Here is an 18,423-nt window from a genome sequence, read left to right as displayed (position 1 = left end):
CTCCATCATTCTTTTTTGTGGCCGACGTCCACAAGCAGCACCATTACTGCATGTTGGAAACAGTGCATTTGGATAAAGCAGTGGAGACTTAGGACTATTAAAAGTCAAGCAAATGCCTTTACCAGTGCTCATGAAATTACACTGAGGTGCCATGTCGGCTCCTGCATGTGCCGTCCAAAAAAAATTCTTCTGTGGATGATCAAAAGGAAAGTGCATGGATCGTGCAGCCCACACACACACACACACACACACACACACGCACTCGTGCACACACAGCTTGGGGACTCAGCCAACAGTCCCCATTGGTTTGGAGAGCCATCTTAGGCTGCAACAACTACAGCCCGGTCGGCCTGTTAGTAGTGGGCTCTCTGTTTCGGCAATCTGGGTTCTCTTTGCCTTTGGAGCGGGCCCAGGTCAGACTACACAATACACCACTGTGTTTGGAGAAGGGAGAGAGGGGAAGAGAATAAAACAGCGTGCACTCGTGTCTATAAAAACAAACCAGTTTGAGTAAGTAAGTGCATGTGCGACCATAATTACACGATGCACTGCACGTATGTGCGAGCATGTTGTGTAGATGTATGCATTACGACCATTAGCCCCACCACAATCCCATTCACCCTCCCTGTACTGGATTACACCCAGTCAAACAGTCATTCTGGGACCCCTGGCAGCCGCCCCTCTCCCACAAATGGTGTTGATGGAAACCTCCGAGAGGTTGGGGCAGCAGAAGGAACACACACCTCTGTTAGTCTAAAACAAGGCAGTGGGAACATACGTCGGCCTCTGCAGGTGAAAACAGATTGAAGATAAAGAGTGGACCTGTCCCCTACTCTGAGAAGCGCAGACGACACCTGTCCCTTTTTGATCCATTTCTCTACTGAGCTGCACAGGCTCACCCGGGCTGGGCAGCTTTTTGCTGTGCATGTCTGGTAACGGGGAGAACCACGCCGCCCAGCTTGCCAGCCCACCACTGGGAATTTGTTTATGTTCCCTTACTGCCAAGTTCCTGTCAGGTAGCGCCCCAAAGAGGAACTGCAGACTGTTCAGTACAGTTAGCTACGCCCTCTCGCTCTAGAGCGGCTGGGGTTTTCTGCATTCAGCATCGGGCGGTGCTTTGTAGCAACACTCGAATGCAGGGAGGTCTCTTCATCAATTTCAGCAAGCACTCACTAAACACACACACATACACACACATATTTCAAGCACCCACTTTGCTGTTCCAAAACCAGCTTTGGGAAAATTAACAGCAATAAAACTAGTTCTAACAGAAATCCTAATTTATGAGCCCAAACAGATTAACACCAATTAACTCAAAACACACTACATAAAAAGCACAAAGGCATAGTTTTATAAAGGCAACACTTTACGAGTGGCACTTTGTTTGCTCTGGATTATGGGTATTGTAAAAACTAAACGCAACCACATAAAACACTCTAAATGGGATTGGTAAACTTATGGGCATCCACTCAACCGCTTGTGGGAACAGAGCTGGAACTATGTTACACTACAAACACACGAATGGAGAAGAGAAGAAAAAAACAGTGTCACTCACAGTGAAACACAACAACGTTTTCTAAACATCAGGATGAAATTCAAATCTGCTGCTGCCAGTTAAGGAACGACTGCTGAGCCTTTACACATCATTACAATACTACAGCCTGGCACACACCGTGTGCTAAGTCTTGAGTCATCCAGTGCACATGACCAGCTCGACTTCAGTGAGGTCAGCAAGTCCACTGAGTGCTGCAGCTACTTTTACTGTTTGCCTCTGCCATAGAAGAAAGAACGTGTTGATTGCAGGTAAAAACACAAATTAGCATGTTAACGCACAACAGGTACAAACAGGGATGGGTCGTGGCACAAAGCAAAAGATTTAGGCCTGCCACCATTAATGGTTGATAAAGATGGAGGGAATTTTTTACCATAAAAACAACTATAATTTTAGCACTTCCTTCAAATTACTATTTACACTACATACTGAAATAATTATAAATATATATTTGTCCTCTCTCTGGATCTGGTCCATCGAGAGGAGAATCAGACGAGAGCAGCTCAAGCAAAAACAGGAAGAAAGTAAACTTTTTGAAACCTTTTTTTTTTTTTTGTTTACAAAAAACTGCAGTTCTGTCTTGGCTATTGTGATAAATACTAATACGAAATACTAATAATTACACTTTATCAAGACAAATGTCACTATCAATGATAGATTTTGAAAATGTAGCACCATTTCTGAATGTAGGTACAGTATTCACTTCTGAGTGACTGAAAGGAGTGGGGGTCTGGGGGGTGGGGGGGGTGTCAGAGGAGGATAAACAAAAGGGCGTGGGACCCAGGCTGGCAAGAGAGAGGAAAAGATGTATGGAAGACATGTAGAGAACAAAAGATGGAAGCCAGGATGAAATGCTGGCAGAAGTACCATGGAAGGTTGTGGGGGGGGGGTTCGAGGTGAAAAACAGGAAGCAATTTATGTTAACTTGTATGGACGATTCCTCCCCCCTCCCCCCTTCCCTATCACGTGCCGGTACACTAGGCTGTTCTCTGGCTAAGCAGACCACTGCACATTTTTGCAACAGGGAAATGCAACAGTTGCATTTATTTTTGATAAGATGAATGTTGATATGGCAAACTTCCCTGTTTTTTTTTTATGGTGGGTGGGGTGCACACATAACTAGGAACTTCAAATCACTGGAGCGTCAGCAGTTGCAGCACACTTCTGCTATTCTGCTGAGGCTAAGGAAGTCAGATGCCACAATAAACTTGCTATTCAAATATCTGGCTGTAAATGAGATCAGCAGCACGGGTGCCAATCTAAAGCTACTGGGGTTTATTCACATGTTAACCCTCCAGACTTCTGAGTCTGACTGAATGTCATTTTTGGTTCCCCATGCTTAAAAAGGAACAGTTATTAGGGCTATAGTGCATTCAGAAGTTTCCACAAATGTGGCACTGCCCCCACAGGTTGGACATATTAATGTAACAGAGTAGACCAAATGTAACAAAACACTAGGCAGGCTAGTCATACTACGGGTGCTAAATGCTAATTATTCAGCTCAGTGCAGCGTTGACTGAATATGAAAACGAAGGAAGTGCAGTGCATAAACAACACGTTTTAACTTCCTTGAATTTTCCATGTATGGAGTCAAGGGAAAAAAAAGAAACACAACACTGAACAAAAAAAAAAGAAAAACACAGGAGTTCCATTCTAGACGGAGGGAGAGGCTGCGGCTCGGCAGCCACCACCGACCTACCGCACACTGAGTGTGAATCATTAAAAGGCATGTGTTGCACATCAACTGCCGGGGCCGCTTCCCAACCCACTTATGGGGTTGGATCTAAATTATGATGGGAAGGGAGGGGGTTAAATACCGTTTTACTTGGAGACACAAAACCTCAGACCTGCTAACTCAGAAACAGAGAGTGAGAGAGATTGGAAGTGACTGCACAGAGGTATTGGACGTAGCATCTCCACGGTCAACAAGAGAAAGAAAATCAAGCTAATATTAAATAATAGCATGTTTTACCAGAGAGCATAATAATTGACTTGTTTCCACTTCCATGTGATTTCTACAAGTACGTCTGGTAGCATTATCCAACCTCTAACCTCACAGAACCAGGGACACAAATCAGAGGTTAGGAAAAGATGAGATACAAGGGAGGAAATTAGACTGTTTATGATTTCAGCAGCAGCTTCAGTCCAACAAAGTCACTGGGTTGAGAAACCGTTTGCAACCTTTTGTTGTGATGGCTGGTTGTTTTTTGGGGATGCCAAAAAACCAAAATGAAAACTCAGTGACCAGGTCCCAAAGTGGAAAGGCTCATGTGGAATCAGCTGATCACTGTGGTCGACGTACAATCTTATCTGCAGCTGCTCGAAGGTTGCCCAAGGGATACTGTTGCTCTGTGGCAAAATAAAACTGAGACACAGAAATGAACCTAAATAGAAGTGACAAAGACATGAGTGCAGGACAGGGAAGGACAAACAAAAGTTGCCACAAGCGGAAAGCTTAAAAAAAAAATGGCCAAAACTGCCTGTGACTGTCTTTCTGTCAGTTATTTTTGGCCAAAACTCTGGCACGAAAACATTAAAAAAAAAAATGGAAATGAATAAAAATCGACATTCCTATTTGCTCTCCTGTCATAACGCCTTGCAGCTGATTCCACTGAGATGAACAGGCCTAATAAATGAGCCTATACTTACAGAGTCAGTTCTTCCAGCCAGTTTCTAATGACGAACGGCTGTGTTTGTTTGGTCTTTGTCACATTTACATGACTGAGCAGAATCTGGGAACTGCCAGCTCCAACTCTGATGCAACAGACCCAGGATTAGACCTGATCCTAACACTGGCAGTGCGAGGGCCACAAGATACACCACCTTCTCCAAACAATACAGAGCTGTGTGTGCCTGGGTGGAAATTAATGTGCTGGTTTGCAAAGCCAGTCAGATGAGCAGAGACAGTGACCTTTACAAGAGCAATAAAAGCAGAAGGTAAGACCACAAGGACATGGTGGCTGTCACATGATGAGGAACAACACCCGCTGGCTGGCGCATGTTGCCCATGAAAACAAATGCAGGAGGCATCAAGTTAAAAAATCCAGCTTTAAGCATCACATTGCTTTCCAAATGGCCTTCTCAGAGCAACAATCAGAAAGCCACCACCTTGGAACCAACAGTTGGGCTAAGCCCTGTTTTCTGGGGACAGGTGCCAGATGACTCTTTCTTCCAAGGTATTGCTAATTGATTAAATCAGCTAAGAGCTGATTTAGCACATGCCCGAGCCACGTTTATATTCCAAAGGGAATCATAAATATCAAACATATACCAAACATCATCTATGGCCGGGAGAGGCCTTGTTTTTGGAAGACATACGTTCCAAAAGAAGTTGTTCTAAATGTAGTCTCAGCCCCAGTCATTATTAAAACAAGACTGTAATGTTTTGATTGGCCTATGATGCCTGTGTATCTGTGCTGGAGGAACATGACTGTTCATTCATTTCAGCCTGTCACTTCAGCAGACAACCATCCAGAAATGTGTATAGTGGGGAGACATTACGTCATCTTTGTTTAAAACCTAAGTTTGGAAAAAGTGACAGCCCTAATACCTACAGTTGGCAGGAGGAACAAATTTGAGCTTACCTCAAAAACGTCAATCTCCCCCGGTTATTGTCCAACAAAATCTCCTCTCAAATCGATTTGGTGCTTCCAAGCTCTGAGGAAAATGGAAGAAAGGGAAGGGAAGATATTTGAAACCAAAAGCCCTGTGCTCTTTGTACACGTGTTGCAGACTTAGTGACTCCCTGGCCATTCTGGCAGTAGTCTTAAGCCTTAAACTTGATTTCTACTTTTTTTTGTTTTGTTATGGTTTTAAACTGCTTGTATCCTCACACAGCATGCGTGCACATTTCAGCAACAAAAAAATAAATAAAAATAGGAGTTTCTCCAATGGTGCCCCAGACATCATGTGAAAAGTGGAGTAAAAAAGTGCTTTTGTGGTGTGAGAATTACCTAAGGCCCAGGCAGGCACAGTAGAGCTTATGGCCACAACTCAATTACAGCAATGTGAATCAGGTGGCTGGAGAGAAATCCCCTCTGCCTAATGCACAAACAGGGACAGAGAGGCGCCTTCATTGCTACGATGGAGACAAATCTTTACCGGCGTGTCATCACTTTATCGCAGGAGAGCTCGGCCGATGGTGTGAGGAGGAATGAACGCACCACTACTCTGGAGCAGGTATTTAGTTTACGCCCGCTGCTGGACTATCAAACGTATTTACCCACAAATCAAAGCGTGCAGCTCTGAACGGAAGGAGTCACGAGGTTCTCTGGACCTCTGATGAACGCCACCTTTGTGTTGTAGAGAGACTGTGGAAACTACTCTGTGGGATTGTTTTAGATCCAGAGCTGAATGGAAAGTACAAGGTGGTTGTTTGTGCATGTAAAGAGACACTTATTTGGAAGTCCTCGGTGCAACAACAACACCAATCTACACCAGCACAGTCAATAATATTTGAAAGGAAAATTGGTTTGTGTCAAAAGCATTTAATGCCAATAGAATTGGCCTGTCTATCACTGTGAGGTTGAGAGAGAGAGAGAGAGAGAGAGAGAGAGAGAGAGTAGCTTTTGTTAGTACAACTACCACCAAATACAAAACTGCAGACATGTCTTACCTAAAAGCAGGTTCAAGGTACTGACATTTAAACTGTGGTCTGTGACTTTATATTACTTTTGTTCTTCAGTTCAGACACGGCATGTTCTTCATGACATCGTACTGACAGCAATAGTTAAGGCTTTAAATGTGTCACTTTACAACCATTGTAAAAAACAAAAAGAAAGAAAAAGAAAAAAAGTCCCCTTCAGGTCAGAGCAGCGTTGGTGCAGTTTAACGAGAAACACATGAATTTCACACTAATTTGTTAACATGGGCCTTCAGGGACGCTTAAAAAAACAAAAAAACAAAAATTAAATTAATCTTTACAATAGCAGCCAAACTTTTTCTAGAAGAAGAAAATCTATACGACTGTTTTTTTGTAACCAAACCACATTGTCCTGTTTTGTCCTATACCAAACAAAGAAATCATAATGTACCAGAATGTGTCCTCCAACTAAAAAGGTATATTCAACAGAACTTTTCCTCTCAAAAAGAATTACCACAAATTTTCATGCTAGACCTTCTGATGTATTCAGGCATTAAGACGCTGTAACATTTACACCGGAAACACGACAACTGCCAGGCAATTCTTTAACTTTTCAAGGTCGAAAGAATAGTAGTTGAATGTCAGCAGCATGCAGAGGCACAGGGGAATTAATAGTTGGTGAGCGGCACTAATATGTTCAGGCTGAGTTTGAGGCTGAAATTGAGATGCTCTTTAAGTTCCCTCTGCAGCAGAACACTGCAACAACTTTGGAGAAACTGAGGCGTGCAGAGTTTTCATACTCCAACTTTTACTCTCATGTGAAGGAGTAAGATGCTTCACTACTTGTTTGTCAGAGAAATTAAACAATTTACTTTTCATGTATTGTTTTATCCTTATACAGTATATACTGTATACATACGCACATTAAATACGTATGTAATATATACATATATAATATTTATTTAATATACTACAAAACTCTAGATGTCAAAGGATAATGAATGTTAATCTGATTAATCGCAGGGTGGCTCTGAATTCATCACAATTAGTCATGATCATTCATGATCATTTATTCCTCTGTAGAAGAAAAGACTTGCTGGTACAGAAAGCCTGTAAAATGTGTTTGTGGTGTTTGTGTACTGTGTGCAGCTGTGCCTGAGTGAGCTTTGAGCCCATACACTGATAAGAGTGGACATGAACAGCCTGGGGTAATCCCGTCTTACCTTTGCTGATGGGCAAAAACAACTCACCGCAGAATCTCACCTTCACCACGCTTAAAAAGCGGAGGAAGAGGAGCTGGAGGCCCGCACTGCTGGAGCCCTTCAAGACAAATCCATCTTCATTTCAAATGAAGCCCAATTTACTGCACCTACAAGGCAACTACAGGCCAGGGACTCAGCCTCTTCACCGAGCATAGAGCCTGCAGTGAAGAACCTGCTCCGTCACCTGATCCTCACTATATGGCCTGATATCAGCAACAAGTGCCAGGGCCCGGGCTGCTGGAGTACCGATTGTATAAAAAAGGTTTGTTTGTGGGAAACCCAACTCTCAGGTGACATCACTGTTTGGCCCTGGGACATTCAGTTACTCGTTATGACAGCGACAGCTTTCCACTGCCTGCTCAGTACAAATGTGTAAAAAACTGATTGAGCCTATACGACTTGCAGGCTCCAAGTGTGTGGTTACTTGGGAATGGCAGCCCTGCGGCGGGAGTCATGAGCTCACATTAAAACAGACACACTGTGTTGTTTTAACTCACTTCACTGTATAAAATTCCACCGAGCCAAGTGTATGTGTGTGTGCACACACACACACACACACATACACTTGTGCAGAGACACAATATAAATCCCGCTTATTGAGGCTCTGACTCCGAGCAGTGGAAACCCCCTTCAGTCGCACATAGATCACATAACCTCTCTTGACATTGGAGGACAGCACTCCCAATGGAGCGCCGCAGATTCACACAGGCTGTGAGCCGGCCAAGGCTCCAGACTGCCATTGTCCTTCAGAGTCATCTAAACAAAACAATGAAGAGGGCCAGGAAAGGCCCCCCTGTGGAATGGTAAATAACCAGAGAGAGAGAAATTCAAAGAGACAGCAACGGAGAGGAAGTCAAACAGTGACTGAGAGAGACTAATCCAATTTGACAGTGTGATATTGAACACCAACTTCAAATATATGACCATCTGGGAGCAGGTGAACTCCACTAATGTCCAATCACTCAAGAAGAATCTGACACCGCCTGAATGGAAAAAATGTCAGCTGTGTGATACAGAGAGCCAAACAGCAATTTGAAGGAAGAATCTAAATGATTTCTCTTCAGGTATTAGGAATTATGGTTGCTATAACACATGGCCCAGAGACACCACTCCTACTTCCATATATCAGCGTGCACATGGTACACTTTAGGAAGAAGCAAAAGACTGAGTGCAGGGAGGAAATGGGAGGAGATTAAGAAGAAGTAAAGTGGTCTGAAGTAGAGATTTCATTTATGAAGTCTGAACCTGACTGTGCTGGGCAATCAAACCATCAACCTACTGTTTAATGAACAATATATACCATTCAGTGAGTCCACTGGGAGCTCTTTAATCATCATTTCATCCTCAGCAACTACTGAGGTAGAGGGAGAGGGAGAGGGAGAGAGAGAGAGAGAGAGAGAGACATTCAAGTGTTGGAAATTTACTTTAAAGATGTATACCTCCACAGTAAACTGACGACAGGAGCTACAGATTAACTCACAACTATAGGTAGTTCAATTTGGACTTATTTAACTAAAAATGTAAACTCACTTCTCTGTTGAAGTCAGGTTTGTTTTGGAGACAGTGTGACCCCGCTGTGAAGCCAAGCTCATTATAAAAACATGACATCATGACTGTTCATCATACTTATGAAAATGTGAGTTTCTCTCAATTTTGTTGCAGCAGACGGGCATCACTGACAAACTAAAGACCATAATAACCTCAGAAGTTGATTATTGATAAACCGAGCACCGCCCAGTGAGCTAGGACGCTTTAGGGTGTTTGTTTTTCTACAAGTACAATTATAGTTCGAAATAGTTCTAAAGCAGTGTCAACAATAACTAATGAATTTTAGGACTCCCCCTGTTTCCCCCCTACAGCCCTACAGAGTAGTACAGTTATCTGAGTACTCAGTCAATGTACTGCCAGATGAGTGACTTGTACTGCTGGCTGCATTAAAGACAAACCTACAGTTTGAATGCTGTTAGTCATTCATTAGTGCTATGTCACCCTTATTATAAAACCATCTTTGTTGTCATTATTCATGTTGCATGAAAGTGATTGCCTGTTACTTCAGAGCCGGTGATGCTAACAAAGGGTGGTCCACAAAGGGCAGTGGAAGGCACAGTCCCTCTTCTGATTGGCCTTTCACATGCTAATGAGGGAACAGTTTTGAGTTTACTGGCCTGGTTGGAAATGATTTAGAGCGACACCGCTGCTCAGAGGCTTTATGTTTGGGATGGCTGCGGGGGCTCATATATCACTCTGATCATTAATCAATTAGCGTCTCCAAGCCACCTGTCGGACACATCGGCGCACAAAACATTCCTGCCCTTGGGCAGTTGCTAGACGATGATCAGCAGCAGCACCGCTATTACCTTCCAACCGCTCAATCCCCGCACCCCCGCCCCAGCTCCTGCCTCTGCCCTCTTTTTATGGTAATGCTCTGAAAGGTTACATAATCAGACCCCAACACTGGCTGAACAGACAAACACTGAAGCACATGTGAGTGGGAGTGCCTTCCCAGGTTACTTTTTTCATGGGTCTCCTCTCCTTAATTTTTTTTAACAAGAGTTTGTCCGCTGCTGTCACAAACAAAAACAAGAGGGAGAGGAATTGACGACAACCTTGAAGTAGAATCAATAAGGTGAGGGCTGTTGAAAAGTGCTGAATGCACACTGCCGCTGTGTCCTCCATTGTTTTAAATGCAATCTCCTCAAGTATTGATGGCTGTTTGCTATTGATGATGTGTCACAGCGGCCTAATGCATGTGGGCTGAAAAGGTCTCAACTATCAGGGATTGAGTGACATTACACATTTAAAAAAATCATTCTGTTTGGACTTGTTAACGACAGACTGAATGAACAAAAACATGGCGGTTCACACACACAATCTGTTCATTCATCACTCAACCGACTTCCATAACAAACATCTCGTCTAATGTTATTTAAAAGTGGACGAGGGAGGAATGTTAAGGTAGTGGCGACGCACATTTGCTCTTTTTTTTGTTTTGTTTTTTTTTTTTTCAAACGGCAGTGTTTTGTTTTGCCTTGAAACCACTGGAGACACTGTGCGGTTTATCGACAAAGGAATTAGAACAGTTTCAATTTACAACTGCCTTCTGCCTGACCGTGACAATCACTACCACTGAACAATCTCCTTTTCACAGCTGTGCTTCCCTGACAATGCCCGATTCCCAGCTCGCTGCCTCCAAATCCCCTAAAACCTTTCATATTCCCTCATATTTTTTGCTATTTGGAACTAATTCTTGAAGGCAGCCGAAGAGATAAATGACGCTAAAATTAGAGGCTAATCCCACGACTCTCCGTGTGGGGACACAGAGAAAGTAGATTTGTCAAGCCTTGTTGTGTTAGCATTATTCCTTTGTTATAAAAGTGGACATTTTCACGCAGCTTAGCGTTGTAAAATGGCTCAATCAGTCTCATGAGGCAGGTTGAGTTCAGAGGTAGTGAGAAGGACAAAGTCAGAGTTCGGAAAAATTGTCACATTAAAAAAAAAATTAAACACTGTTGCTTGGATTATTTATCAAACTTTTTCTGCAATCCTGAAATCTGATGGTGTACATTAACATGCATGGGCTCAAATCTAAAAAGCTGCTTCACAGTGGTTTGTAGAAAAATCTAGGCCAATGTGTTGGGTGTGTGATTTCCGTCCTCTTATTTTTCTTTAAAATCCAACTGGCTCAGCAAAGAGCCAGGCAGCATCATTATTAGGTGGATTTTCAAAAAGAACAAAAGCTCCTTTTCGATTTTTTTTTTACTGCTGGTTGATAAAAAAAAAGAAATACACAGAATATTCTGTGTGTATGAACACACGTAGCTGTAGCTGCATTTTTCAACTGGACTTGTTTTTTTCCCCATCTAAAAGATTATTTTTCAGATCTCACAAATTCACATCATATAATTTTATCTTCAAAGATAAAAAAATGTTTTTATTAACAACTGAGTACAGAGGGTAAAAAAGTCAATTGTGTCTGAACTGCTGTATCTAATTTAACATTCACAACATGACTGTAATTCAGAGGGACGGGGAGCCACAGGGAAAATGAAGATAAACCCAGAAGGGAAGAATTTTTACACTTTACAGAAATACGTGCAACTGTTGTGTCGCCTGGTGTGTGTTAGCAGGCAAATGGTTTAAAGCGGGACAAAGTATCTCGGGGGAGATAAAGGCTATCCACAGTGCACAAAAGACAGCAGGAAGGAGGGTGATGGTGAAGAATGGAGCAAATGCTTGACCCCTGGGTCAAAAGGTGATTAGTAACATTTATCATACCTACACGAGCTGCTAAATGAGAAGCCAGGGAGCTTCTTTCAACAGATTTCAACCACCACTGGCAACCAGATGCCATGTGTTTTATGACAGTGATAAATAGCAAAAATCCCTAAGTGGAACAACATGCCATGCTGGCACACAGAAGTTACATCATTTTCACAATTTAATAACCAAAGCCTGGATTAGATCAGGTTTAAATACCTGCCAATACCAATACCAAGGCCTGTATTTCATGCTTCACAAGAGACGATAACAATAAAAGGGAAAAAAGCAAGTTTCATTTAAACTATGAAAACAATGGTTAGTGAATCAAGAGGTTGTGGTAATGGGTGATAGAGGGGGAAACAGTTCTGTCTACACCCTGATGAAAGCCCTGTGAGGCACCAGAACACAGGGAATCCACACAGCCACAACTCAGCCACACTTACAATAACATGGAGGAGATGACGAAGAAGAGCGTGGACGCAAGGATCAAATTGTAAATGACCCATTCCCAAGACCATGTCTTTGCAGCTCTATCTAACTGAGCAAATACAAACACTGTTGTTGTCACTCAGCCATCAGACTATCAGTCAGTCAGTAAACGACACTTCATCATCAACACACCACCAACATCTTGTCTAACAACTTGCACAGGAACTTGGTTGTAATTTTAAAAGTTTAGGTAAAGCTGACATTTGACTACAATAGTGACTGGAAAATCCAGTGGTGGGGGAGGCACTACGAGGTCCTTAAGTTGGCGTCCCCTCTCTGCCTCTAAGTAAAAGAAGACAGTGAAGCCAGTTTGTTGTTTTTCTGTTAGCAAGCTAGATACACAGTTCATTGCCAATGCCATAAATCAGGCTTAAATTTTGACATTTGCAGAACACACAGTGAAACAGACTGCAATAACATCTGCACTTGCACACGAGTAACCTGCACTTTACCACACTGCTGTAGCAGTCACCTGACCAGAACTGTGGAAATAAGCAATTACCAAGAACCAAGATTCCACCCTCAAGAGGCGTTTGTGGGTTTGTGTTTGGATGCTAGCTTGTGATTCTGGAGCTACGAATATTTTTAAAGGTCTAGGGAAAACCTTTATGTTGTAAAAAAAAAAAAAAATTCAGAGATGGAATCCACAAACAAATACACCGTAAAAGCTGCCGACAGAATTCAGAGCTGGATGCAGAGCAGGAAGAATATTCAGTTTCCAGTTGTAAGGCTTCCAAGTCCCTCTAGCAAACAACTTAAGGCACTCATGCATGGCCCCTGTATGACAGCATGTAGTCTATTTTCAGGCATTTACGCAGGAACTGAAGTTAAATTAAAAATGAAATATGTAGCCTCAGACGACCTGTGCACCGGAGAGAAGTGGGTACAGAGTGAGAGAACACATCTGGCTGATACATTTAAGAAATCCAAAATGACATTCACGTTGTAGGTAACAAACAATATCAATCTAGAGTTACACTTTTTTTTTATACTTTTCATATCATTCATACTTTTCATTCTTACCACACCTTTAGCCCATTGTTAAAAAGCTTGTGCATATCTACGCCTTCTGTTCATGGACGTGGTTTCCACCAATCACCTTCCGTGCTTCACACTTTGTCGCTGTCGTGTGACAAAAGTCTTGATGTCCGGCCAGTGTACGTCTGTTGAGCCGAAAAACAGCGCTGTACTCGTACAACATACGCCTTCAACATGGTTCTTATCTGTGTTATTGATGATAGACAGAGGAATCCATGAGTCACTCTGCGTTTGAATGCCTCCCTCTCTTCACAATGAAGGGCACTGTTAGCTGGAGGGAGTCGACACAAAGTAGATACAACACAAACCACCGCAGGAACATTTTCATTTTTAAATCCTGTTGACTGTGCGAATCACTTTTCGTACGAACAATAGAGTTCAGTAGCGCTTGGCAAACCTCATCTAGGTGTGTCATAGAGGGATTGAGGCCATCGAGGGATTCTTTTAAAAAAAAAACAACTCATTCTTATTGTAAGTTTTTCTTCCCTTTAGAGCTCAGCATGTCCAGAGCACTTGTCTTAGATGGCCTTCTAATGAAAGGACTTTTTTTTTGGACACCATTACTCTAGTTTACAGCATCTACTGTTTGATATGGGCTAACATTTAGCTATTTGACTTACTTGCTTACTTACTTTTTTTGGACACCATTACTCTAGTTTACAGCATCTACTGTTTGATATGGTTGATATGGTAGCTATTTGACTTACTTGCTTACTTACTGTAAATATTTAACATTTGAAAATATTTTTAGAGCTAGTATTGCTCTTGGTTGTCTTTTTGCCAGTGAATATACTTTCCTTGTTTTTAACTGAACCATTATTTAATATAACCCAGTACCAGTTACTGTTTCCATTTATTTTCTTCATGTAAAGATAATCCAGCATTTTTTCAAAATTATACATGTTTCAGACGCAATACTAACGAGTCTAAAGGATGTTTTATTTTGAAAATATACTGATCCTCAATGATCATTTAACAATTGTCCACATTACTGCCCAGTGCAGGCCGACTGATCCGTGGTGCATTCAGGGTTGAGGACTTCTGCATTAAGTCACTTGTTATGCTGCAGCACATTTGGATGCACTGAATTTTAGCCATTATCAAAGCTAAGAACGTTTGGACTGAACCAGTTTAAAAAGTTAAAAGTTAAAAGCAGCAAGGACGGTTCTTTGAAAACATCTTCTCTAAAAGCAATAACCACATTTTTATGAGCACAAACGGATTCAGCCAATCTTATGTGTGTGACGACCCCGTCCTCTTTTTTTCTTGGTGTGTCTGTTTCTTTTAGGTTTCCAGGTAGATGGGTGGAGCTACTAATTGGATGTGCACCTGGAAGGCTGGGCCTAGGTTATTTAACTGGCTCCTCCTTCTCATTCTTTCTCTCTCCGACCATTTCTCAGAGCACCTGCTTCCTGTTTGGTTTGTGATATTTGGTTAGAAAATAAATATTTTTGTTTTAAGTTACTTAAAAGTGTGTGGTCTCCCATTTTTGTCTTGCTCTCTGAGCCAGGGCTATGACAAAATGGGGGCTCGTCCATTTAATTTGGAGAGATTGTAGACTTACTATTTAGTAGGTTTCAGTCAGTTTGTGCCAGGTTGTGATTTGGTTGGAACTGTTTGTACAGGGTGGTAGATTGTCAAGTTGCTGCTCTGTGTTTTGTTTCTGGTACATTTGTTGGGAGATTCACACATGTTTAACTGGTTTTAGGTTTTGGTAACTGGTTAGTGGAGTGAGTTGATCCACTACATTGTATATTTTCTACATTTTCCTTTGTCTTAACTGTCAAGGGAGAGCCATTATTATAGGAGTTTTTCCCTGGATAGGATAAGTGGTGGATCTTGTTTAGAAGGTTCACCTTTCTCAATTTTAGGCCGGTGGTGAACGTGGGTAGAGCAAAGCTCGGGAGCACCTCCGTGGCTGTAGGAAAGTGGCCACTTGCTAGCTGCTTTCTTTACTCCACTGGTTTCGTGTGCATAAGTACCCCCCACATGTGACTGCCAGAAGACTAGGGTTGAGTTAGCTAGTTTTGGTATTAATTTAAGTTAGATGGGAACTCTCCTTATGATTTTTGGCTTCTCTAAATACAGGTTTGCATAAGGTAAGTGTGGAAATATATTGTGGATTACACTGTACTGTTTGCTTTAACTGTATCTTTAAATCTGAGTTGTGATAATGGCTTCGATTGATGAGTTTTTTCAAGCTCCTTCTGATCACCTTCTCACCCAATACACAAAAGAACAGCTTTTAAAAATAGCTGATAATTATGGGGTTGAGATTGGTGATAAAAGGTTAAAAGAAAATATTAGAACCATTTTGAAGACAAACTTGGTGGAGTCTGGAATCCTTAAAAGGGAGGAATTTCAGGCCCAAGGAACCAATGCAACATTGAATTTTGAACAACAGAAAGAATTGTTAAAAATGCAATTGGAATATGAAAAACTTAAACAGGAAAGAGAACTTGAAGTACAGTTAGAACTTGAAAAAATGAAATTTAAAACTGAACAGACCAAATTAGAGTTGGAACATTATAAGCTGAATCTGATTAAAGACGGTAAGCTTAATGAGTGTTCAGGAAGGGACAGTGTAGGGTTTAGTGAAACGTCTTCTAGATCTGATTTAAGCACAAAGTTAAAGATGGTGCCAAAATTTAATGAGAGAGATCCTGACACATTTTTTTCGTTGTTTGAGCGGGTTGCGGAAACTTGTGAGTGGTTAGACACAGAACGCACTCTGTTGTTGCAATGTGTGTTCACTGGAAAAGCACAGGAAGCATATTCTGCATTAAGTTCAACAGATAGTAAAATATATGTTAAAGTGAAAGCTGCTGTATTGAAAGCCTATGAGTTGGTACCTGAAGCCTATCGACAACATTTCAGGGGTGTGAGAAAGCGAGAGCAACAGACTCATGTGGAGTTTGTGAGGGAGATGGTTCTCCAGTTTAATCGCTGGTGTTCGGCATCAGAAGTTGTCACTTTTCAACAGCTTTGTGATTTGGTAACACTTGAACAATTTAAAAACTGTGTACCAGACAGTGTTGCTACTTATTTAAATGAAAGAAAAGTTAAAACACCCCATGAAGCAGCGGTGCTGGCCGATGAGTACATCCTCACTCATAAAAGTACATTTGTTGACGACAAAGTTGTTGTGCAGAATAGTGGTTCGGTACGCACAAGCAAATCTTTTCTGTTACATGGGGAGTCTGGTTCCTCTAGGTTCGATCGTGGCTGGAAGAAAGGTGATCCCAGTAAGAATTGTAATTATTGTCAGCGTAAGGGGCACTGGAAAAATGATTGTCCTGTACTTAAAAGAAAATCTAAGTTCTTAGGTAATGCACAGGTAAAGCCAGCTGCTTTAGCTGCTTCAGCCCAGAAAAAAATCCAAATACATAGTTCCAATGACCTCTGTCCTGTGGCAGAGTCAAATGAGGATGATGACTTTTCAGCCTTTATTTCGGATGGTTATGTCTCCCTGTGTGGAGAGAAGGTGCCTATTAAAATCTTGAGAGACACTGGGGCAAAACATAGTTTTATCTGTGAGTCTGTCCTTCCTTTCTCCTCATATTCAGATACTAGGAATTTCATATTGATGAGGGGAATGGGCATGACTATGGTTCCAGTGCCAGTACATAAAATGGAATTGGTTTCTGGTTTTGTTACTGGAGAGGTGGAAATAGGTGTCCGTCCAGCCTTGCCTGTTGAAGGGATCGACATGATTCTTGGCAATGATCTGGCAGGAAGTAGAGTTTGGGCTGATGATCCACCTTATGTTGTCACTCAGGTTCCTGAATTGCCACGATCACAAACAGAGGTGGTGGAAACAAATGAGGTTTTGTCTGAAGTGGAATGGTTTCCAGTATGTGCAGTAACTCGAGCAATGGGGCGGAGAAAAGATGAGGCTGCAGAGCAGGACGTAGCTGAGTCTAAAGTAATGGTTGTCCCTGTGCCTCTTGATTCCATCTCTCATGGAGAGTTGATTGAGGAACAAAAGTCTGATCCTTCAATAAAAGCACTTTTTGAGTTGGTGTCTCCTATGGAGGAGATGGAAACTGCAGCTCAGGGATATTTTGTGAAAGATAATGTCCTGGTTCGTAAATGGTGTCCCCAAACTGACAATTTTGTGGGAAAATCAGTGGTGCAAATTGTGGTGCCTGCCAAATTTAGAGAGATGGTGATGAAAGCCTCCCATGATGGTGTAGCAGGACACATGGGGGTTCAAAAAACATATCACCGGATCTTGTGTCATTTTTTTTGGCCACGATTGAAAAAGGATGTATCGGCATACATAAAGACGTGCCACACTTGTCAGTTGACGGGTAAACCTAATCAGACTATAAGTCCAGCACCATTGTACCCTGTACCAGCATTAGGTCAACCGTTTGAGTACTTGATTATGGACTGTGTAGGTCCACTACCTCCTTCAAAATCTGGTAGCAAGTATTTGTTAACGGTGATGTGTCAGGTTACTAGGTATCCTGCAGCTTATCCGTTGCGCTCCATCACGACCAAATCGGTAGTGAAGGCATTGTCACAGTTTGTTTCTGTGTTTGGCATCCCCAAAGTGATTCAGACGGACCAAGGTTCCAACTTTTGCTCTAAACTGTTTTCACAGGTTTTGCAGCAGCTCCAAATTAAACATAATCAAGCATCAGCATATCATCCTCAAAGTCAAGGTGCTTTAGAACGTTTTCATCAAACTCTCAAGTCACTCTTGCGTGCTTATTGCACGGAGCTTGATCGTGACTGGGAGGAGGGTTTACCGTGGTTGTTGCTGGCTGCGAGAGAGGTAGTTCAAGTGAGCACTGGGTTTTGTCCAAATGACTTAGTTTTTGGGCATTCAGTGCGTGGTCCTGTGGCAGTTTTACAAAGTGGTTGCCAACAGTCGGAGCCACCATCAAACTTGATTGATTATGTCAACGGTTTTAGACACAGACTATATCTAGCGGGGAAAATGGCAAAACACAGTTTAGAAAAATCACAAAAGAAGATGAAATCACTGTTTGACCGAAAAGCCAAACAGCGGCAGTTCAATCTGGGTGATCAGGTCATGTTATTGCTGCCGGTTGTAGGTTCGCCATTTCAGGCGAAATTTGCTGGTCCATTCCCGATTAAAAAGCAAGTTTCTGAGCAGGATTATTTGATTTCAATGCCAAATGGAAAATCAAAGTTGTGCCATGTAAATTTGTTAAAGCCATATTGTGCTCGTATGTCGCCATCTCCTAGTCTCAAGGAGGCCCCTTGTG

The 18,423-nt window shown here is 42.1% G+C and overlaps 1 protein-coding gene across 5 annotated transcripts in view; it reads right to left on the bottom strand.

The window, feature by feature from the left end:
* Positions 1-18,423, bottom strand: part of LOC103381752 (retinoic acid receptor alpha) — a 176,290-nt gene that overhangs the window by 135,683 nt on the left and 22,184 nt on the right. For 3 of the 5 annotated variants that reach the window (XM_025057418.1, XM_017034297.2, XM_025057420.1), the window contains one exon: positions 5,137-5,209. The exons of the other annotated variants lie outside the window; for them this stretch is intronic. The gene's annotated coding sequence lies outside the window, so the exon portion shown is untranslated. The remainder of the gene's footprint in view (positions 1-5,136; positions 5,210-18,423) is intronic. 5 annotated transcript variants of the gene reach the window in all.

Source organism: Cynoglossus semilaevis, chromosome 8 (genome assembly GCF_000523025.1).
Source record: "Cynoglossus semilaevis isolate Cse_v1.0 chromosome 8, Cse_v1.0, whole genome shotgun sequence".
Classification (NCBI taxonomy): Eukaryota; Metazoa; Chordata; class Actinopteri; order Pleuronectiformes; family Cynoglossidae; genus Cynoglossus; species Cynoglossus semilaevis.
The sequence above is the reverse complement of the archived record's forward strand: the minus strand, read 5'-3'. Positions and strand labels throughout refer to the sequence as shown.